This window comes from Eptesicus fuscus, chromosome 9 (genome assembly GCF_027574615.1).
Source record: "Eptesicus fuscus isolate TK198812 chromosome 9, DD_ASM_mEF_20220401, whole genome shotgun sequence".
NCBI classification, from domain to species: domain Eukaryota; kingdom Metazoa; phylum Chordata; class Mammalia; order Chiroptera; family Vespertilionidae; genus Eptesicus; species Eptesicus fuscus.
The window spans coordinates 14,466,204-14,488,462 of record NC_072481.1 but is presented as its reverse complement, the minus strand read 5'-3'; the positions used below and the strand labels follow the sequence as shown (position 1 = coordinate 14,488,462).

The following is a 22,259-nucleotide window of genomic DNA, read 5'->3' as shown; positions in this document are numbered from 1 at the left end:
GCAAGGGAGGGCTGTTGGGGGTGACCAGGCTGGCAGAGGAGGGCAATTGGGGGGGGGGCCAGGCCAGCAAGGGAGGGCAGTTGGGGGGGGGGGACCCAGGCCTACAGGGGAGGGCAGTTGGTGGGGACCAGGCCTGCAGGGGAGGGAAGTTAAGGGTGACCAGGCCAGCAGTGGAGGGCAGTTAGGGGTGACCAGGCCAGCAGAGGAAAGCAGTTGGGGGCGACCAGGCCTGCAGGGAAGGGCAGTTAGGGGTGACCAGGCCGGCACGGGAGGGCAGTTAGGGGCAATCGGGCCGGCCGGGGAGCAGTTAGGTGTTGATCAGGCTGGCAGGGGAGTGGTTAGGGGGTGATCAGGCTGGCAGGCAGAAGCGCTTAGGGGCAATCAGGCAGAGGCAGGCGAGCAGTTGGGAGCCAGCAGTCCTGGATTGTGAGAGGGATGTCCGACCACCAGGTGGGATTGGGCCTAAACAGGCGGTCGGACATCCCTCAAGGGGTCCCAGATTTGAGAGGATGCAGGCTGGGCTGAGGGACACTACCCCCTGGGCACAAATTTCGTGCACCAGGCCTCTAGTCTGTATAATAAAAGGCTAATATGCAAAGTGTCCCCTCAGGAGTTCCATCGTGAGACTGGGAGTTCGATTGTTCGCTATGACGTGTGCAGACCACCAGGGGGTGGTGCGGAACATGGCGGGCAACCAGGGGCAGCAGCGGGGCGCTGAGGGAGTGAGGGAAGGAAGAGGTGAGGAGGCGGGGAACCTGATCTGCCCTGATGGCCGGCCAGGCCTAGGGACTCTACCCATGCATGAATTTCATGCACCAGGCCTCTAGTATTAAATAACAGCTCCTGTCAATTGTACTCTTACCATATGCCAAGCTCTGGGCTGGGCACATTTTAGTTATGATCTGATTTAATCCTCCCAACAGCCTTGTGGGGTGGAAAAGTTACTGTGTGCATTCACTTTTTCAGGCCTATGAGGTGAGAACTACTATTACCCCCTTTTTACAAAGTGAGAAACTGCAGCTCAAAGAGGCAAAGTAGCCCTGGCTGCTGCTCAGTGAGAATTCCTTGGGGTGGGATGTGGGGGTAGGAGGTCGGAGTCAGGGGCAATCAAGAGTCAGCTATTGAAGCCCACGGCGGACCAGGTGTGACGTGCTCTAACAGGGACAACCAGGGAGGGCTTCACGGGCAAGGTGGCATCGAAGGTTGACGGGGAGGTGTGGGGAGGGTGACAGGGTTGGAGAACACATTCTGGGCCAAGGAAGGAACAGCCATGGCAAAGGCCTAGAGGAATGCACGGGGGTAGCCAGGAAACAGGGAACAACGGGGCTGGGCTGGGGCGCAGCGGTAGGTGCAGAAAAGGCAGTGGAAGGAGATAAGACTGGAAAGTTCTGTGGGAACAGACTGAGGAGAAATGGGAAAGAGGCGAGCAAAGGCATCCGGGCCTAGGGATTTGGGCAAAAAAATCCTCTGAAAGGCATGAGCCCACCCTCGTACTCCCACCACCCGGTGGGGTGCCCGCCTCCTGGAGTGCCCCTGAGGGGCGAGAGGAGTCATAGCCCAGAGGAACAGCATCTCAGAGTGGCAAGGAGGGCAGCTTCTGGAGCCGGTTGTGTGGATTCGGGTCCAGCTGCTCTGCTAACGCACCCGGTGACCTTGGACAAGTTCCTTTGCTTCTCCGGGGCCTCAGTTTGCTCATCTGTAAGGTGGGGGCAGTGGTACTCATCTCCTAGGATTGGTGTGAGGATTAAATTAGTTAACACACTCACAAGGCACATCACAGAGCCGGTCACATAGCAAGAATGCTTGTTATGCTAGTGCCTGTTATACATCCGCCAACTCGTTTCAGCCCTCCCCTCCCAGCGGGGGTCGGAGGCGGGGACCACGAGGGGTCCATTCATGGGCTGGCTCACTTGGTCGCTTGGTCCAGCATCCACTTCCTCCCTTTTCCTGTCTCCTTCCGCAAAGACGTGTTGAGCACTAACTCTGGTCACGCCTTCCTGCTTTATGTAAGAGGTTCCACAATTGAAAAGTTAATACAATTAAACTTTTACGTTCCCATTATTCTCTCCGCCTATTTATTCATAGTTTTGTTAGAATGAAAAAAAAAAGATGAATTTGGGCCATTTAGGAAGTTTAGATGCACCCGGTGAAACTGAAAATATCAGTAACATGAGATTCCACTTGTTATTAAGCATGCGCTGGCGACAAGCACTATAGTGTATCTACTCTTCACACGTTCACTGCCTTCTACTTGGTGTCGGGAGAGGTCTGGTGTGAGAAGCTCAGTTCACTCCTCGTCCCTAATGTCTCAACTCAGCAGGACTTCATAACTGTATCAAGGCTCCTTCCTTCCCGAAGGGCCGGAAGGGCCGTCGCCGAGAGCCTGGGATGAAGCTTCGTTCCGATGTGGGGCGGAGTGAGGGCCAGGACGGGGAACCTCCCAGGAGCTCCACTTACGTGTGAGAGGAACAGGTGCCTGGGAGGGCAGGCCGAGCACGGAGCCTCGCTCCCTGGCAGCGCGTGTGGTCCCATTCCTCAGGCCCTTGTGCAAACACCTGGCTTTGTCCTGGGCTGAATGGGAAAGTCAGCCCGAAATTAGCGCTAATGTGAGGGCGTTGAACCCTCCGTGAGGCCCTTTGAGAAAGCACAAAGGAGCTTTTGCAGGGGCCAGGCTGTCCAGCCCAAACAGGTCTGACGTGGAGCCACATGCCCGGCAGGAATGCCAGGCCCTGGGGAGCTGCCCGCTCCAGGTCACCGGCGGGTGGATTTTTGAACACAGCTCCGGGTTCTGCAGGCCTGCACTCCCAGGGGCACGGCAGGCCGGGGCCGAGGTGCCAGGAGGCGGCATCGCCTGGCGGGTTAGTGCATTGGCATCAGGGAGGCCTGGGTCCCGGTCCCGCTTGTGCCCTCACAGGCCGAGAGTCCTTGAGCAAATTTGTTCTCCTGTGAGCCTCAGCTCCCTCATCCATCAAATGGGACGATCCTCGTAATAACTTCAGGAGCTTGTCCGGCAGGTGCATGGGACAATGCGGGGCACCGCAGGGAGGCTTCTCCTGATACGCCGCTTGGAATCCAGCCCCACGTGGCCTTCCCGTTTATTTCCCTCCACGGCACTTGTCACCATCTACCCTGCTCGGTGAGCTACTTATTTCATCTCATTTATCTTCTGGCTTCCCCGGCCGTCACTGCACCAGAGCGGGCCCCCGACCGCCTGCTCATGCCATGTCCCGGCACAGAGCCATATTTTCTGGCGTATAAGATGACTGGGCATGTAAGATTTTCCTGGGTTAGAAAGTTGTCTTATACGCTGGAAAATACAGTAGATTAAAATTCCAGCTTCTGTACTTACTACTGGATAAATCTGGACAAATTACCGTATTTTCCGGCATATAAAATGACTTTTTAACCCAGGAAAATCTTATACTCCCAGTCGTCTTATACGCCGGAAAATACGGTAAGTCTGATAAAAGGCAGCTTCCTCCACATGGGCTGCTGTTGGCATGGTCCTCGTTCCCAGGAGCTCCCCGGGCACCCTGACAACCAGGTCCCTGGGGCCCTGGGTCACGGTTTCAGGACCCCACCCTCCTCAGCTCACAGCCAAGAGCGAGGACTGCTTGGGCCCCCGAGAAACCACAGCAGAGGGCTGACTGGGCCGTGCCTAGAACTTGTCTCGGAGAGGAGTGTGTGAGAGGCTGTATGTGTGTTTATTAACGTGTGTGTCTGTGTGTTTTCCCTTCAGCGCAGGAGCCTGATGGGACCACACTCTGCATCGGGGCTTCCCTTTCTCCCAAAATGGAGACGGGGTGCCACTGTAGGGGGGGAAGCTGCCCCCGGGTTTCGCTGGGCATGTAGCAGCTTGAGTGCGTGCTGGGTACAAGGCGGCCTGGGTGAGGCTCAGGGTTAGCCTGCCCCAGTGGCCTGTCTGGGCCTGCCCATCCCTAATCTGACCACAGAATCAGGGAACCCACTGAACCCCAAGTTCTAGGGAGCTCATCCTGGGGCCCCGAGCCACAAAGCACCCCAGCCTGAACTCCGAGGCTTCAGCCACAGTCTCCCTGGCCGTGGCCCAAACTTTATCCCACGAGATCCCAAGTCTAAGGGCCGCCCGTGGGTGTTGGAGGTTTCAGATCCACGGGCCATGGTTCCGCGAGGGACGCTGATGCTTCGTGAGTGCCAACGAAGGGTCAGAGTGCACGGGGGCGCTGGGCGTGGGCCTGGCCCTCCTCTGCGCAGCTCAGCTCCCCTAGGGCTGAGGAGGCGGGGGTTAGACAACAAAGAGCCGCTTAATCACAGCTGTGATGAGTGTGAGGCGGAAAAGTATGAGGAACTGGGGTGCTCCTTACTGGGCGCCTGAAGTAGGCTGAAGTGTTCTCTGAATGAATAATGTGTAAGCGACAGCCAGAAGGATTGTTGGTGTTGAGCCAGTGGAGGGGCTGGGCAGTGGTGGGGAGAGGAGAATCGTGTCTCGGGGGGCGGGCACAGCATGTGCAGAGGCCTGGCAGCAACCCCATGAGGCCTGGCAGCAACCCCATGCTCCATGCCACCCCACTGAGCCTCGCAGCACCCCCAGAGGAAGCTCCGAACTTTGCAGACGAGGAAAGTGAGGCTCGAGGGGCTTATGTAACACGCCCGGGGGTCCCACCGTTGCATCCTGAGCACGTGGGGTTTTCCCGAGGGCTCCACCTGAGTCGCCTCCCCTCCAGAAGACCAGTCCCATCCCCTTTGGGAAACGTTCAAGGTGCCCCAGGGTTCATGAGGTTTCCGGGGAGGACAGCCGTCACGAAGGAGAGAGCGTGCGAATGGGAAGCGGGAGGCTCCTGCTGCCGAGGTTACCGGGAAGGTGATTCCGGGGCTCACACGTTGCTCTCCGGCCCGGCTCCTCCCTGGACGCCGTCCCATCTGATCGCCTCGGCGGCAGTGAATCACAGCGCGGAGCAGCCAGATGTGTCTGTGAGTGAACGAGCCACCCAAGGCCCTCCCCCCGGAGGAAGCAGCAACGCGGACTCTCCAGCCAAAACAGCGGCTCCTGCCATGTGAGTTCAGTGAATCAGGGGATGTTCCCTGTTGTTGGAAACTGAGCTCGAGCAGGTCAGGAAAACACCAATGTGCTCGGGCGCCCGGGGAGCAGGCAGACGGCGGCCTCCTGATGGAGGCCCGAGTGAGGGGAGGCTGCTCACTGTGACTGGCTCCACGTTTATGGAAAGCCCAGGAAGCTGCCCCCCGTCCCAGTGTGAACCACAGCTTGACCTCCTGGGCGGAGAAGGTGATGTTTTTTGAGGAACCCCTACATGGCACTCTCCATGCTCCCCCACAGGGGCAGGAGGACTCTGATTGGGGCCTCCAAGTGGTAGCCAGGCCAAGGCACTCACCCGTCCCCAGGTAAACACCCCTACCCGGCTGAGCACCAGATAGCTAGGCATGAGCTGCATAGACAAGTGGGGCAATTCCCCTTTCACCCAGTGAATCCATGTCCAGGTGAGTCCGTGTCTACCTCTCCCGTGGCGCGGTGACCTCTGGGGAGAGGCTCAGCAGGGCTGTCTGGTCCGAAGGACTCGGGCGAGTGAAGCCGCAGGAGTGCGCTCTCATCCACGCTCCTTTCTCTCTCCAGAGCTGAGGTGGCGGAGGGCCCAGGAGACGTTCCGAAAATCACTTACACAAAAGAGTATACGCTGGATGATCTCACTGCTACGAACGTCTAGAGTGGGAACGCTGTCTATCACAGACACACATCGAAACAGTGGCTGCTCAGGGGGTGAGGTGAGAGAGTGAGGAAAGGTGAGCACAAGTATTGACTTGCAAGGGGCATGAAGGAACTTTCTGGGGTGACGGGAAAGTTCTGCACCTTTGATAGGCCTTGGTTACTCATCAACACTTAACTGTGTACTTCGGATTTGTGCCTTCCATCACAGCAGTTTTACACCCGGAGGACAATTGCCCTGGCCGGTGTGACTCTGTCGGATGCGTGTTGTCCTGTGCCCCGAAAGGCTGCCAGTTCAATTCCCAGTCAAGGCACGTGCCCAGGCTGCAGGTTCGATCCCTAGTCGGGCGTGTAGGGGAGGCAACCGGTTGATGTTTCTCTCTCACATCAATGTCTCTCTTTCTCTCTCCCGCTCCCTTTCTCTCTCTCTGAAATCAATAAAGACATGTTTTTAAAAAGAGGACGAAAACTGTGAACAAATATTCAACTCTTCAATGACAAGCACGCTGAAATATTTAGGGGAAGTATACCGATGTCTACAATTTAAACACCTAATAAAATAGACAAATTAATGGCTGGAAAAATGGCTTTATATGAAAGAAAAACAAGTCCCATAAAGCATTCATGGTGGAATCTAGGTAGTAGATTTGTGGGAGTACACAGCAAAACTTTTTCAACTTGCCTGTACATTGAAAATTTTTCAAATAAATGTTGAAAAACACACTTGTTGGACACAAACATAATGTGGCATGAAAGGATACTGTGCCTGTCAGAATAACTCCTGGCGCGTGATTTCTTGTAGCTAAAGAACAAAAGCGACACGCTCAAGTGATGAGATTAGCCATCAGCATAGGGGTCGGGATGTGGGGCATGTCGGGGTCTGAATCACCGGGAAGTTTCTGCGCCTTCCCCTGAGTGCTGATGGGAGTGCCCAGTTGGGAAAGATTCATGATTGGTACACTTTTCTATAATGTTTATTGCTCTTTTCTCTATGTACAGGGGTGGGCAAAAGGAGGTTTACAGTTGTGCATTTGGAAAAAGACATACAGATTATGATTATTACAATGGAACAGCTTTATTACCTCACCAGAATGTCACAGTGCCACAGGGCACTTAGGTACAATCTCGTAAGTGCTCAAATTGCCAGCCTTCTTATGTACACACTAGAGGCCCGGTGCACGAATATTCATGCACTCGGGGCAGAGCGAGGGGGTCCCTCAGCCCAGCCTACACCCTCTCGCAGACCAGGAGTCCCTCGGGGGATGTCCGACTGATGGTTTAGCCTAGTGGTCAGCAAACTGCAGCTCGCAAGCCACATGCAGCTCGCAAGCCGCGGTTTGCCGCTCTGTTGACTAATGAGTTTGCCAACCACTGACCTAGACTCTCGATTCCAATAATTACAGGCTGTTGTTCCTTGTGATTAAGTCCCTATCCCAGTGGTCGGCAAACTCATTAGTCAACAGAGCGGCAAACTGTGGCTCGCGAGCCTCATGTGGCTTGAGAGCCGCAGTTTGCTGACCACTGGTTTAGCCACAGTATGGCCTCCCTCTGAGGGAGGTGACCCGAGGGCCAATCAGGGGATGGCGCCGGCTGGCGAGTGGCCAGCCCCATACCCCATCACCCTGCCCCACAATTGTCCCTCTGCCACCACCCAATTGCTGTCCCCTCCCTCTGCCCTCTGGCACCTGCCTTGGCTGGCCTGGCACTGCCCGCTCTCCGGCCCTGCCCCCCGCTGACTGGTTGTTCCGCCGTTTGGTCAATTTGCACAGTAGGCTTTTATTATATAGGATAGGATTCTTGTAGTCTACTTGCTAGCCGCAAGGGCACTCTGACACACAGTTCTTTATTTGTCACCAATTTCTTGATCACTGTGAGCCTACTTTTGCCCACCCCTGTATACATAAAAAATTTCTATTTCATTTTCAATTTAATTATTAAGAATGAAATTGAATTAAAATTCGATTTAAGTCAATAAATTTAATTGAATACATTAAAGCAATCACATTTAATTAAGGTAAATAAGAATTTTAACTCCATTTATAATTTAATGAAATGGATTTTTAAAAGATGTGCAGTGTTACCAACGTGCTTCAATGACCATACGATAATAACTCGCCGTTTATCCTGCTTCCTCTGCCCTTTGTTTTTTATTTATTATTTTTTAACATATTTTATTGATTTTTTACAGAGAGGAAGAGAGAGGGATAGAGAGTCAGAAACATCGATGAGACAGAAACATCGATCAGCTGCCTCCTGCACGCCCCCCATCGGGGATGTGTCCGCAACCAAGGCACATGCCCTTGACCGGAACCAAACCTGGGACCTCTCAGTCTGCAGACCGACGCTCTATCCACTGAGCCAAACCGGTTTCGGCTCTGCCCTTTATTTTACCCTCTTCCCCGGGGCCCTCTGTCCCCTCCCCAAGCACTCCAGCCACCACTGTGGTTCCTGCGCCCGGAGACAGCCCCGCGGCTCAGCCAGCAGCCCTCCAGTTATTAACGTCGATGACTGCCCTTCGGTGAGTTACTCGCCACCCAGGAGCATTACCTGCCACCGTCCCCACACAAAGGAAGCTCTGTTCAGGCTCAAATCCAGTGTGTGCCCAGGGCGCCGGCCAGACCAAGGGCTTCCTCCGGGCCTCGGGCCAGGACCCAGCCCTGAAGGTGGGCCTCCGCTTTCCAAAGGCGTCTGCCAAGCACGGGCTCACCGCGATGTGCTCATTCCTGAGCGGCAAGTCAGCTCCTCTTCCACCCGCCCCCTCGGCCAGGGCCCCGCTGGCTTCCTGGGGGCAGCGGCCATTCTATTGTAAGTGTGTAGCCGCCATGGGCCAGATGGTCTACAAGCCAAGGACCCTCCAATGGAGAATCAACCCAACTCTTGCCCCAGAAGGGCGGGTGCTTAGGACCAAGTGGGCACCCGGTAAACACACATTAGAGAGTACAGTAGCCGAGGGCTTCATGGCAAGGCGATGTGTCAAAGCATTACTCACATTGTTACATTTGGTGCTATTATTATCCCATTTCTCAGATGAAGAAACTGAGCCCAGAGAGGTGAAGTAACATGCCCCAGAATCCAGGTGGAGTGACTCTGGAAAGTCCCTGCTATTGCCTGCCTTGTTATGCTAGCACCACAAAGATGACAATAGTACCTAACATTTATTAAGTACCAGATACCATACTAAGCATTGTACATGTATACATTATTGTATCAAATCACTAGAACGACCTTATGAAGTAAGCATTATGATTGTTTTCCATTTTACAGCAGAGGAAGCCGAAAGAATGAATGAATGAATGAATGAATGAATGAATGAATGAGTAAATGGCTGCTGGCCTTGGATTCCAGAGAAGAACTAATTTTCATCAAGTGCCTTCTCAATGGAGCCGAGTATTGGGACAGTGATGATCTCATTTAATCTTCAGTAAGAGTTCTCCCATTTCCTAAATGGGGAAACTGAGGCTCAGAGCAGTTAAGTAACCTGTTATACAGCTGAAAGTGCTAGAGCTGGGGTTCAAGCCTGAGGCAGCCTGTCCCCCAAACCCACACTCCTATCATTCACCCCACTGTACCCGCCACCTGCAGCCATGCTCAAGTAAAGAGCAGTACCGTATGGATTACACCTGGATGGACTGATTACAGCAGCCGAGCAGGAGAAGAGCTGAGCGGGCAGGAAGAGAAAAAACCAGGTGAGTCAAAAAGGTTGTGTAACTGCCCCCACAGGCCCTTAATTCTTTGGGGACAGTATTGTTTAGGGGTAAAGAGCACAGGGCACCAGAGCCAGCCCACCTGGTTCCAATTTCAGCTTACCACTTACTAGCCATACGACCTTGAGCTTACCACTTACCGGCTTACGACCTTGAACTTACCACTTACCGGCTGTACGACCTTGATCCTACCACTTATCGGCTGTACGACCTTGAGCTTACCACTTACCGGCTGTACGACCTTGAGCTTACCACTTACCAGCCATACGACCTTGAGCTTACCACTTACCGGCTGTACGACCTTGAACTTACCACTTACCGGCTGTACGACCTTAAGTTTACCATTTACTATCTGTACAAACTTAAGTACGTTGCTGAACTTTTCGGTAAAATGGGGTGATGGCAGCAGTATAACAGTATCTATGTCACACGGGAACCAGGAGGGTGACAGCAGTTCATGTATGTGAACACGGCCCGCCACGCTGTCAGCATTGTCGGAGTGCCTGAGGTGCCGTAAGTTAGGTAATACACCCAAGGGACTTTAATTTTGCTACATGCAAATATATCTTTGCTGGGTTATGATTTGAGGTTGTCCCTCGGCTTTTATGCGGGGTGGATGTGACAAACAGCCACTGAAGAATGCGTCGCTGACATTGGCAACGCTGAGGATGTCACTCACCAGTTGCACAATGGCCTTATCTCCAGGTTCCCAGGTTCCGTCCCTCCCAGAGCAGAATGTCAGGAGAGAATGTGTCTCGCGGGACCAGCACGCATGCTGTCTTGGGGGTGCTCAACACCCCCTTGGTTGTCATAGATTTGAAATGAAATGAGATGTGATGTGCATTGGCCTAAGCCCAGGTTGTAGGGATAACAAGCCTTTTCCTCTTTGTGTTGTTTTCTTTGTTAAAGAAAAAGGTTTTTCCTGGCCAGCTGGAGTGTTGTCTTGTACATCAAAAGGTTGCAGGTTCGATTCACAGTCAGAACACATACCTAGGTTATAGGTTCGATCCTATATGGGAGCGTGTATGGGAGGCAACCATTGATGTTTCTCTCTCTCTCTCTCTCTCTCTCTCTCTCTCTCTCTGTCTCTCTCTGTGTGTGTGTGTGTGTGTCTTATGCTCTCTCTAAAATCAAATGTATCCTCAGGTGAAGATTAAAAACAGGTTTATAACAAGGTTGTTTTCAAAATAGAAATTGTTTTATACATTATTTCTGAATTTAAAATAAGTGCATCTTGACCACAAATGAAGAATTCAACTTGTTGATGTATCCCCTTGTAGACGTTGATATATACCTGGTACATTTGGGTATGTAGTGTGTGTGTGTGTGTGTGTGTGTGTGTGTGTGTGTGTGCGCGCGCGCGCGCGTGCGTTTATGTTTTTGGAAACAAAATTTTAGAAATGGAAGAACAAATGACATGCTCTGTAGAAATATACTCTACTGTAGACATTAACAATAACAATAGTATTAATAACTTCATTCATTCAGCAAAATATGATATCCATAAATGTTTCTAGGCATTGAGAATATAGAAATGAACAAAATAGAAAAGGTCTCCCCCTCACTGGAGTTATCAGGCCATAAACCACTAAAAATAAAATAAATTAAGATGTTCATTTCAGTTGGTGTTGTGAAGAAAGCAATGCACTGTCCTGGCCAGTTTGCTCAGTGGATAGAGCGTTGGCCTGTGGACCAAAGGGTCCTAGGTTGGGTGCTGAACAAGGGCATGTACCTCAGTTGCAGGATCCTCCCCGGCCCGGATCCTGGTCAGGGCACATGCAGGAGGCAACCAATTGATGAGTTTCTCTCACATCGGTATTTCTCTCTGACTTTCCCTCTCTCTTCCACTTTCTCTAAAAATCAATGGAAAAAATATCCTCTGGTGAGGATTGAAAGGAAGGAAGAAAGAGAGAAAGAGAGGAAGAGAGGAAGGAAGGAAGGAAGGAAGGAAGGAAGGAAGGAAGGAAGGAAGGAAGGAAGGAAGGAAGGAAGGAAGGAAGAGAGAGAAAGAGAGAGAGAAAGAAAGAAATGTACTATGTTGAGGGCAACATTTGAAAGGGGTGATCATAAAAGCCTTCTTTGAGGAGGTGACATTTGAGCTGAGGTCAGTCTTGGACTGGATCCAGGCAGCGGACACAGCAAGTGCAAAGGGCCTGCGGTGAGAACAAGTTTGGTCTGTCTTAGGAGCAGCAGTAAGGCGAGTGTGGCTGGAGTTGAGTGAGAGATCAAACTACAGCTGGAGAGACAGGCAGGAGCCAGATCTTGCAAATCATGGGGAAGGTCTGGGTTTTGTTGTGTCATGAGCTGATTTAGCCATTTGAAAAATAAGATCACTGTGGCTGCTTGGTGGGGACGAGACACCAACTGCAGAAATCCAGGTGGTACACACAGGAGTTGGAGCAGCAGACATGGCGAGCCCTGGATGGATTTAGACTTCATTTTGAAGTAAAGCAACAGATGTAAGGAATCAGGAGTTCAAGGATAGCCCAGAGGCTGTGGCAACGGCAGCAGTTGTTGGCTGAGCACTCACTCATGCCAAGAACTGGGCCGAGCCCCTTTGCACACGGTAACTGCACAGCTCTCCGAAGCAGGTCTGTGGTGGACTGCGTGTGAGCTGCGGGAGGAGCTTGCTGGGAACACCGGAATTTGTATTTGCGTCTTTATTCCTGGGAGTCTCATTCCGTGCCCAGACTGGGGACACCAGCACATACTCATCACTCAACAAGTCCACGGTGGGACTTTGTACAGTTGCTTCACAGAGCGGGACAATGAGGCTCTGAGTATAAGCGACTCACAAAGGCTCACAGGTCCCCCGACTTCACACCTGACGCCTAAGGGCCGCTGTCAAAATACTGGCGATACATACGGCGCCACGCGTGGTTTTCATCGCTGCCTGGAACTCTGCTTTATGGATTGCTTGGCACCAAACCCAGTCTTCCCTTTTTTTATCTTTGTTTTCACCACACTGGGGTGTGACACGGACTCAGGTTTGAAACCACGTGCTTCAGATCCTTTCTAGATGCAGCCAGAGTGCAGGGCCCCCGCAGTAGCAGTTAATACCTTCCGTGAGAATTGATAACACGGAGGATTGCGTCTCTCCTGTGCCAACCGCTTTGAGGGCACCATGTCCTTTATCCCTCCCCAGGGAGTGTGGGCTGGAGGCAGTCACATGGCCCCGGTCCCCTCCCTTCCTCCCGGGTTATCTATCTGGGGAGGCAGAGATGCTATCAGCTCGGCCTGGTGATTAAGCATCTCAGGCCTTTGCTACTATTTCAATAATGAGGCAGTAGCTTTTGACCCACTTCCTGGGCCAACGCCAGCCTCGGGACCTCGCCCGCTCTGGGGGTTTGGTGGTTCTGGTGGCAAAATCCGACCCGTGGCCTCTCTCCTTGTGGTCAAGAATCGGGGTGGGGCGGTGTGTGCTGGTGGAGGGAAAGAGCCCACGTGTGAATCAGGCCCTGGCCCCATGCTTAACGAGTGCCCGGGAAATCGGCCCCACGGTGGTGGCATCCAAGAGGCTGGCATGACTGTTGTGGCTGGAATCTGGCCGCTGTTCGTCCACCACGATGACACTTCGGGGGAGGCTTGGTGGTCACGCGGGGTGTGTTTTCTTCCCCACTTGTCTCCCATAGTCCATTCCGCTCCGAGCCTAGTCCTAGGCCAGTGATGGGCAACCTTTTGAGCTTGGTGTTTCAAACTTCGCCAAAAATCTGAGCATAACTTGGGTAGTGTGTCCCTTTGAGGAAAAAACATTATTTCGCGATATTTATAGTTTAAATAACATAAATGTTTCATCCTCGGCATGCGGCCGCCTCAGCGGCCGCGTGTCATCAGAAATGGCACTGACACGCGTGTCAGAGGTTCGCCATCACTGTCCTAGGCTGTCCATGGGGAAGGGGAGGAGGGAGAGCTATTAAAGAGGAATTGTGGGCATGCAAGGACTTCATCTGGGGACTTTTCTATTCATCCACTCTGGTTCATCTGCCTGTCCATCCATCCATCCATCCATCCATTCATTCACCCATTTATTCATCCGTCTATCCATCTACCTGCTCATTCAAGGCACACCTGAGACACTTGGGAGTATTAGAGGTGGGAAGAGAATTAAGGCACAGACCCTGCTCTCAAAGATCTCACCGTCTAACCAGGGCGCAGAAGTAGACTGACAACTGCCGCCCACTTTGAGAGCCTTCCAGGGAGCTCCTAAGCTGTGCCCAACAACTCTGCTCGGATTACTCAGAACCAGTTTGGCCTTTAAAGGCACACAGCCTGGGCTCAGACCCCACTCTGCCACTGGTTCTCTTCATGGCCTTGGGTAAGTCCCTGCGCTCCTCTGAGCCTCGGTTCCCTCACCTGTAAGATGGAGATAATTATAATGCCTCCTTTATCCAGTCGTTGTGAGGATTAAAGGAAATGTGTGTATATAGCACGATGCTGGCACATAGTAGATGTGTAATCATTGGTTATTTCATTTCCCTTTCCCACTTTGAGTCTTGGCGGGGGTGGGGGGGGAGAAGGGGGGTACAGGGGTGAATAACATCTAGTTCCCGTCCTAAAGGGACTTAGAGCTCAGCAGTGGAGATGGACATGTCTTTAGCCCTTACTGTTTGGCAGACACTGTGAAATGCTTTCTGTTTACTTTCACATTTAGTTTGTACAACATGGTGAGGGAAGGTGTATGATCCCCATTTCCCAGAGGAGAAAACCGAGGCTCAGAGAGTTAAGTGACTTGCGAAGAAGGTTTTACAGCAAAGCTGGGATTTGAGCCCTGGTTTGTTTTACTTCGGAGCCCACACTCAAACTCTAGGCTGTAGTGTCTCTCTATAGCTTTCCATCAAAGAAGGTAATCGGTACCCTTATAAAGGTTCAAGCATATTATTCTGGAAACAGAGAGAATGGATCTCTTCGGCTTTCTTGGACAGAGTGATATTTGAGCTCCACCTTGAAGGAAGCAAATACAAATGGAATGTCATCACAAGGGAACTACAGGTGGTCATCGTGGACTCCCCGGACAGAGAGCGCAGCTTGGGTGAAAGCATGAAGTAGGAAAGAGAACAGTGTGTGTGGAGAGCAATCTGAGAATCACACCATTTCTAAAACGTGAGGATTATTTTACTCCAAACCCATCATCTCACAGGTAACAAAACCGAGGCCACGAGAGGAGCAGCGTCTAGCGCAGGCCACACAGTACAGAGTGCAACACCGGGCCAGCCTAGCCTCGCCGGGCCACAGCGTGGGGCCGAGAAGGGCTGTGGTCGGGTCGTGGAAGGCCTTCTGGTGGAAGGAGTTTGGATGCTGCCCTGGAAGAAGTGGTGAGCTGTGGAAGGCATTTGAGTGGGGGCGAGTCTGGGCCTACGGTGGTGGAGCTGGAGGGGTGCGTGCAGCCCCATGGGGAAGGGAGCGTGGGTGGCATCCAGGAGACCACTGACCTCCCAGGATGTGAGCTGCTTCAACTGGTCTAGAGCTCTAGGCCATGGGACCATCAAGCAAACAGGTGTATTTGGAGATGGACAGTTCTGACAAGGTGGTTGGATTTTTTTTTTAAATTTAGAGGCCTCCCTTAGTAAATGCCCCCACAGAACTCTGTGTTTTTCCTTTGGAGCACTTTCCCAGGCTGTACCTTTAAAATTAATTGTGTAACGTTAGTGACTGTCTCTCCACAGTTAAAGGTAAGCTTCAGGTGGCAGGGACTGTCATCTGCTTTGTTCAGTACCATACCCCTGGCATCTAGCAAGGGGCTGGCATAGAAGGGCGTGATCAACATTTTTTTGAGTGAATGAGTGACTCAATCCTTCACCAAGTTTAGCCCATCACTTTCCACATAAGAAAACCAAACCCAGAGTGAAGCAATGCATTCGTTCAATTTGACAAATATCTCTTGACCACCTACTGGGTACCTGGCAATATAGTGACTATGGCACACAAGGCCACGGAGGTCCCTGTCCTCAGAGATTGTAAATGAGTAAGTGACAAATGCGTGAACAGGTAAGTAAAGAAGGCCGTTCTGTTAGGGACAGGGTCCCTATCTTCAGAACAAGGTTTCCTGTGGACAGCGGGGGGATTAGCCAGGGATGGCTTCATTTCCTTATCAACACTTCATCCCTCTACCCCCTCGATACACGTCGAAGGTATTGGTTTAAATGAATTTGCAATATCGACGCTCAGGGATTTTCTGAGAACAGAGTTTGGGGACGCACGTCGGGTTCAGGGTACAGACGTCCATCAGGAGAGGGCAGCCCAGAGCCCACGTCATCTCAAAGGCGGAGCTCTACTTGCTGAGGCAGAGAGCTGAGGAGGGCTCATTGCTTACATTTCATTTCCTTGATGGTTAACGAGGTTAAGCATCTTCCCAGGCATTTCTTGGCCACGTGGGTTTCCTCCTCTACGAAAGCTTGCTCGTCGCCTCCATGTTTCCTGTGGGTCCCTCCTCCTTTCGCACACGAGGAAACAAAGGTTGGGAAAGTCCAGTGACTTGCCGAAAGTCGGATAGCCACTTTTACATAAAATTACAGGAAACCATGGCATCTTGCTAAGACAAGCTCTCCAGGCTTGCTTGTTGGACGGAATTGAAGTTAACTGAGAGCAACCTCAAACCAGAGGCCACGTTGGGCCTGGGCTCTGGAGTCAGGCAGCCCTGGAGGACCCGAACGCTGGCTCTGTCTGGTGTTTGCTGTGTGATCTTGGGCAAGCACTGAGCCTCCCTGAGCCTTGGTTTCCTTGGGCAAGTGTAAGAGGCTCTGTCCCCAGGTGAATCAGGGCCCCTACCCCAGGGCTCGCTCCCTAACCACTCATGTTCCTTTCTAATCTCCTCCTGGAGGAATGAAACATGGCCAAGTGCAAAGGGGTGTGGGGCGCCAAATCCAGGAGGCATACGTGGTATGAAGGGCTGGACAATGGCCCCCAAAGTGTCCAGAACTTGTGAAGATGTTACCTTCCCTGGCAAAAAGGACTTGGCGGGTGTGATTACGTCGAGGGCCTTGAGATGGAAGATGGTCTTGTGGGCCCAGGAGGGAAGTAGAGGCTGGAATGATGGACTTGGGAGACGAGGAGACCTCAAAACAAGGCTCTGTACTGAGTGAGGAAAGCGACATGAATTTGTGGTAAAGACATAATAACCAGCTCTTCTTAAAAAGTGTTTGTTTGGTACGAAGTCGTGTTCAAAACCCCTGTTTCAAATGATCTCGTTCAATCCTCATACCCCCGAGGGAGGTGAAAACCACCATCCCATTTGCCAGCTGGGAGACCAGAGACCCAGCAAGGGAAAGTCATTTAGTCACGTGAAGCCAGTTGGAGGCGCTGGGATTTGAACCCAAGCCCACTCGTCACCAAACCACGATGCTGTCTCGAAGGAAAGCTGGGCCTGCTGTGGCACAGGCGAGGCCAGAGGAAGTCTGGGAGTTCTAGAGCTGGCAGGTCTCTGCCAAGTCCATTCAACTGTGCGTTTCTTTGCACAATTTCAATGAGCCTAGTATTATTGCACTAGTGCAGGGGAGACCCACGCTCCCTGGGGAGGGGAGGCACAGCAAAACATTAGAAACCCACCCAAATGATTCTGAAAACATAACCAGATTATGAGATGCCTGGCTGTGCTGAACGAAGGGGAAAAAGAGACTAGGGCTAGCAGGGTGCGCCATGGAGAGGGAGTAGAGCCTTAACTGGGCCTTGAAGAGTGTGCAATTGGGAGAGGCCACTCCGAGGTGGCAAAGGGCTGGGGAATGGAGTTATATGATGTATCAAAAGCTCGGTCCTTTGCATGTGGAAATATGTCTGCTCCTCATTCCTTTGGGAGCAGGAATACCGCCATAACATGCTACATGAAAGGAGTTCTCAGGGCTGCCAACCTTACAGTAGAGGTTGAGTAGTAGTATATTTCTCCTACATAGAAAACAAAGCAAAAAAAAAAAAAAAAAAAGCTCGGTCCTGCCCTGGGCGTGGTCCCGTGCACCAGGGGGTTGCTGGTTCAATTCCAGCTCCGGCCACCAGAGTTGCAGGCTCTAATCCTGTGCAGGAGGCAGCTGATCGATGTCCCGCTCTCACGTCGATGTCTCCCTTCCTCTCTCTCTAAAAATCAATAAAACTATTCAAAAAAAAAAAAGCTCAGTCCTGGGAGATTGGTGCAACTCCATAAGAAAAACTCTAAAGACTCTAAGAGCTAAAAGGGATGAAGGAAAGGAATGGTTAGAAGACAGGAACCAACACACGGAAAGATGTTCTTTCTCCTTAGTTATCCAATGAATAAACATGAAAATAAGATGCAAATGTTTGCCTACCAAATCAGCCCAGATTTGAGAAAATGACAACACCCAGGGCTGCCGAGGGCGTGGTGAAACAGGCACTCTCATTCATTGCTGGTGGGCGTGGAAATCGGTGCAGCCCTTTGGAAACCACTTGGCAATGCACACCCAAAGCCTTGCTGTGCTTTCATCCTTTGATCCCGTGCCTTCTCGTCAGCCCAGGGACTCGCAACAGAGACAATTTTTATGTAGAAGATGCTCAACTGCATCTTTGTTTATTCAATAAAGTAACAACCTAAACATGCAAAGGGGGAATGTTAAGTAACTTATGGTATCTCTACCTAGTAAACATTATGTAGCCTTAAAAATAATGGTAGCCTGGCCAGAGTGGCTCAGTTGGTTGAGCGTCGTCCCATGCACTGAAAAGTTGCCGGTTCGATTCCCGATCAGGGCACATGCCTGAGTTTCGGGTTTGATCCCAAGTTAGGGAGCAGACAGAAGGCAGCCGACTGAGGTTTGTCTCTCCTCTCTCTCTCTCTCTCTCTCTCTCTCTCTCTCCTTTCCTCTCTCTAAGTATGTTCTTGGGTGAGAAAATTGACAAATGGGCCAGGTTCTCTTGACTTGACTCCTCACTGTGAACCCAAAACATTAATAATAATAGTAATAATAGTAATAAAGAATTTGGCTTTACTTTAATATTTTACATTGTTAAGTGAATAGGCCGTATACAAAATTACATTTATGGTTGAGCAGTCTTATAAAAAGACAATTATTTTTTATTGTGGCTAAAAACACATAACATAGATGTGCCCTCTGCTGAGGGCACAGTACGGAATGGTTAACTCTGTGAGCATTACTGTACACCAGGCCTCCGGAGCCTTTTCATCTTGCACAACTGAAACTCTATAACTCACTGGACAGCTCCCCATTTCTCCCTCCTGCCAGCCCCTGGCAGCCACCGTCTACTTTCTGTTTCCACAAGTTCGATTACTTGAGATACCTCGTGTGAGTGGAATCATGCAATATCTGTCATTTTGTACTTGGCTTATTTCCCTCGGCATAATGTCACAGTATTGTTTAGCCTACGCTGTAAAAAGGATTCAGGTAAAGTAAGGCCAAAATATGTGGCTGAATTTGAGTGGGAGGTCTAAACACGGTTTTAAAAATTCTTTCTACATTTCCCCTTTCCCAAATTGTTTAGGTGTATATTACCTTTTGAATAATAAAAAATAAGACTTGCTTTCTTTTTAAGGGGGAAAGAAAAAAAAAAAAGTGGGCTCAAGAGGCCTGGAAATGAACACCTTCTCAAATTTGTCACATCCCATCGAGCTGGTAGCCTGGGACAAAGGAGGCCTGGGCTTAAGGAAAGACGTCAGTAGGAGCCAGAGCATCCTACCTCCTACCGGACGTCTTGCCCCCCAGACGGCAGGCGCCTCTGGTAGGGCCTGAGAGCCAGGGGTGTGGAGGCTGCCCTGTTCTCTTCTCCAAGAGCCTCCCCTTGCCCTAGCCGGTTTGGCTCAGTGGATAGCGCGTCAGCCTGTGGACCAAAGGGTCCCGGGTTCGATTCCGATCAAAGGCATGTACCTCAGTTGCAGGCTCCTCCCCAGCTCTGGGCCCTGGCTGGGGCTCATGCAGGAGGCAACCCATCGATGTGTTTCTCTCACTTTCCTGTTTCTCTCTGTCTTTCCCTCTCTCTTCCACTCTCCCTGAAAACCAATGGAAAAAATATCCTTGGGTGAGGATTAACAACAACAAAAAGAGGCTATTGCTGGGTATTGATTAGAGACAGGGCCACTGGGCACTCATTTCCCGAGAATCCGTGATTCATTCCTGCCTCTTCCGGGGAATGTTAAGTAGCTGTCTGCTCTTGGCTCTCTCTAAACCCACCCGGCCAGACAGCCCTTGGGGACTGAAAGAAGCCGAGCTCCACCCACTGCGTGCAGAGCTAAACGGGGGGACTGACACAGATTTAAAAAGAGCCTCAGTGCGTGTGCAGTAGGGGGAGGGGACAGAAATACATCCACCCCGTGCTGCTCCTGGGCCCACTTGCTACATCAGAAGCTCCTTGCGGGCCCAGACCTTTTTCCGTCCGGCATCTCCACCCTCCAGCCCTGATTACAGGGCTGCCTGCCGTGTAGAGTCATAAATATTCAGTCATTGGATGGACCAAGAGCATCCTACCATTTAAGCAAACAGTTTGAGGTGTGGTGCATTCATCTTGAGAAATCACCGGGAGACTGGAAAGTTACAGCAACAGGCAGAACACTGGCAGGGAGGGGACCGTGGGCGGGGGGCCGGAAGGATGCAGGGCTGGTCCCCGGGGCTGCCAATTCCTCCCATCCCACCCTGCTCCCACAATGCTGCTCCGAGCACCGGCCTACTCCCCAGCTGGGTGCTCGTTCCAATCCCTGGGAAGCACCGGAAGAACCCGGGGAGGCTGAGGACAGCCCGGATCCCTTCTCCAACCCCAGTCAGGTTGGCTGGACTGTATAATAAGCACCTGCAAGTACCGTCCCTGAACCAGGGCCAGGAGAACTGAGTGACCTTGGGTAAGTCACACGTCCAATGGGCAGCAGACTATGTCATCATTATGTGAGGCCATACCTAATTTTTTAATACTCAGTTTTTTTTTTAGTGCTTCCAACTGTGGCATACACCATCTAATTCCCACCACTGCCTCTGGTGAAGGGACTATTTTTATCCCCACTTTACAAAGGAAGTCCAGGTTCAGAGAGGTTTAGGACATTTCCCGAAGTCATAAAACTCGGAAGTGGTGGAGCCGGGACCTGGGCCACGTCTGATGGCCTGACAACCTGGCTTCTGTGCCCAGGCCAAGCTGCCCCCGTCCACGCCTACCTGCAAAGGCTCGCGAATGGGCTCATGTATGTGAAAGCATGTTGTGAACGCCAACGCAGAGCATGATCGCGAGGCTGGCTATGGAGACCGTCACAAGACCAGGAAGGGGAAGGGACTGGAAAATGCCATGACCACCCACCACGCCTGCCTCTGCCTCTATAACCCCCTCAGCCCTAGGAAGGCGCTTGGCCCTGGGGCAGCCCGACCCTCCCAAGGTGGGCAGGAAGGAATTTTCCCTGCTGGAACCGAGAGCGGTTTCACAACGAGGGCTGGGCCCCGTGGATTCTCGGCATCATCCGATCAGCAGACAAGGTGCCTACTATGGGCTCAGCACAGTGCCGTGCCCTCCGCCCCCTCAGGGGGCCATGTCCGGCTAGCAGAGGCGGGTTGGCCCCATGAAAGCACCTGACTCCAGAGCCCTCATGAAGGAGTTTGACGAGGAAAAGGCCCCATTCAGACGCCAGTGGGGTTAAGGAAGCATGGTGACTAATCCCACGCCACACTGGCTGCTCACTGACTCAACTGCACAAGTCATCCCCCGTCCGTCACGGTTACTGAGCAACTTCTCGGTGAGGCCCGTAGCTCCCTGGTCGCCACGTGAGCTCCAGAATTCGTTAGACCCGGGTTAGAACCTGGTGCTGCTGCTTCCTCCTTGGGTGACTTTAATGGAATCGTTTCAACTTTCTGAGTCTCAGTCGCTGCATCTGCAAAATGGAGCTCAGGGGACCCACGCACAGGATCTCTGCGAGGAGAGCAGAGGTGACGCCCGGGGAGGCTTCAGCACAATGCCTGGCAGGGGTTGGTGCTCATCAGTGTACCCGTGTGTGGCCAGTGCTGCTGGGGTGGTAAATAGGATGAATGGAGAAGAGCCTGGCCCTCCAGGATTATCCTACCTAATAATAGACAAATATGCAAATTGACCGTACCTTCGCTATGCCCACGATTGGCTAGGAGGGGTGGGGGGGCGGGACTCGGGGTGGCCGATTGGGCCGGCGAGACACTGAGCTTGCGTCGCCAGCGGCAGCTCGAGCTCAGCGTCTGCACCATGGCTGTGCTGAGGCACAGAAGGGGCCTCTGGGGCAGCAAGCTCACATCCCACCGCGGGCCATCAAAAGCGGGGGAGCTGGGTGCCTGTCTGCTCTGGCACCAGGCCTTTCGGAAGCCTCCGCCAAGGCGGAGGCTTCCAAAAGGCCTGGTGCACCAGCGGACAGGCACCCAGCTCCCCCGTGATCGAAAGCGAAAGCGTGTAGGGGACCCTACACGTGCATGATTCAATCATGCACTGGGCCTCTAGTACACCTATAACAGAGGCAGCAAATGACAGAGCCATACTGTAATGAGGACTACAGTTAATATATAGTCATTTCATTCAATCCTTGTCCAAAATCAGGCACACAAAAAAAGTTACAGGACTACAATTTAGCTTATTAAAAAAAAAAAATATGTGTGTGTGTGTGTGTGTGTGAGAGAGAGAGAGAGAGAGAGAGAGAGAGAGAAAGAGAGAGAGAGAGGGGGGGCGGGGAGAGAGGGAGAGAGAGAATCGGGGGGAGGGGGTGATTGAAAAAGGGAGAGATCGAGTAATTTATTTAGAGGAAAAAGGGTTGGATCTGGAGTCAGAAGACCTAGGAATGAGTCTCCCTTTTGGGTGGATCAACTTCCCCAGTATTAACAAACAAACAATTTGGAAACTAGTGTGTTGTGTACCTGTCAGGTTGATAATTATTATATACGGTGGAAGAAACTGAATCCAGACATAGTCCTATAGTT

General features: G+C 51.9%; 1 long non-coding RNA gene and 1 other non-coding gene across 2 annotated transcripts; both read left to right on the top strand.

Moving 5' to 3' along the window:
• Positions 1-4,962: 4,962 nt before the first annotated feature.
• On the top strand, positions 4,963-6,218 carry LOC129150304 (uncharacterized). Its single transcript, XR_008557056.1, has 3 exons — positions 4,963-5,033; positions 5,609-5,757; positions 6,142-6,218. It is a non-coding gene; the product is annotated as an uncharacterized LOC129150304 (long non-coding RNA).
• Positions 6,219-17,151: 10,933 nt separating this feature from the next.
• Positions 17,152-17,285, top strand: LOC114233993 (small nucleolar RNA U109). The gene has a single exon (XR_003620193.1). It is a non-coding gene; the product is annotated as a small nucleolar RNA U109 (small nucleolar RNA).
• Positions 17,286-22,259: the final 4,974 nt, after the last annotated feature.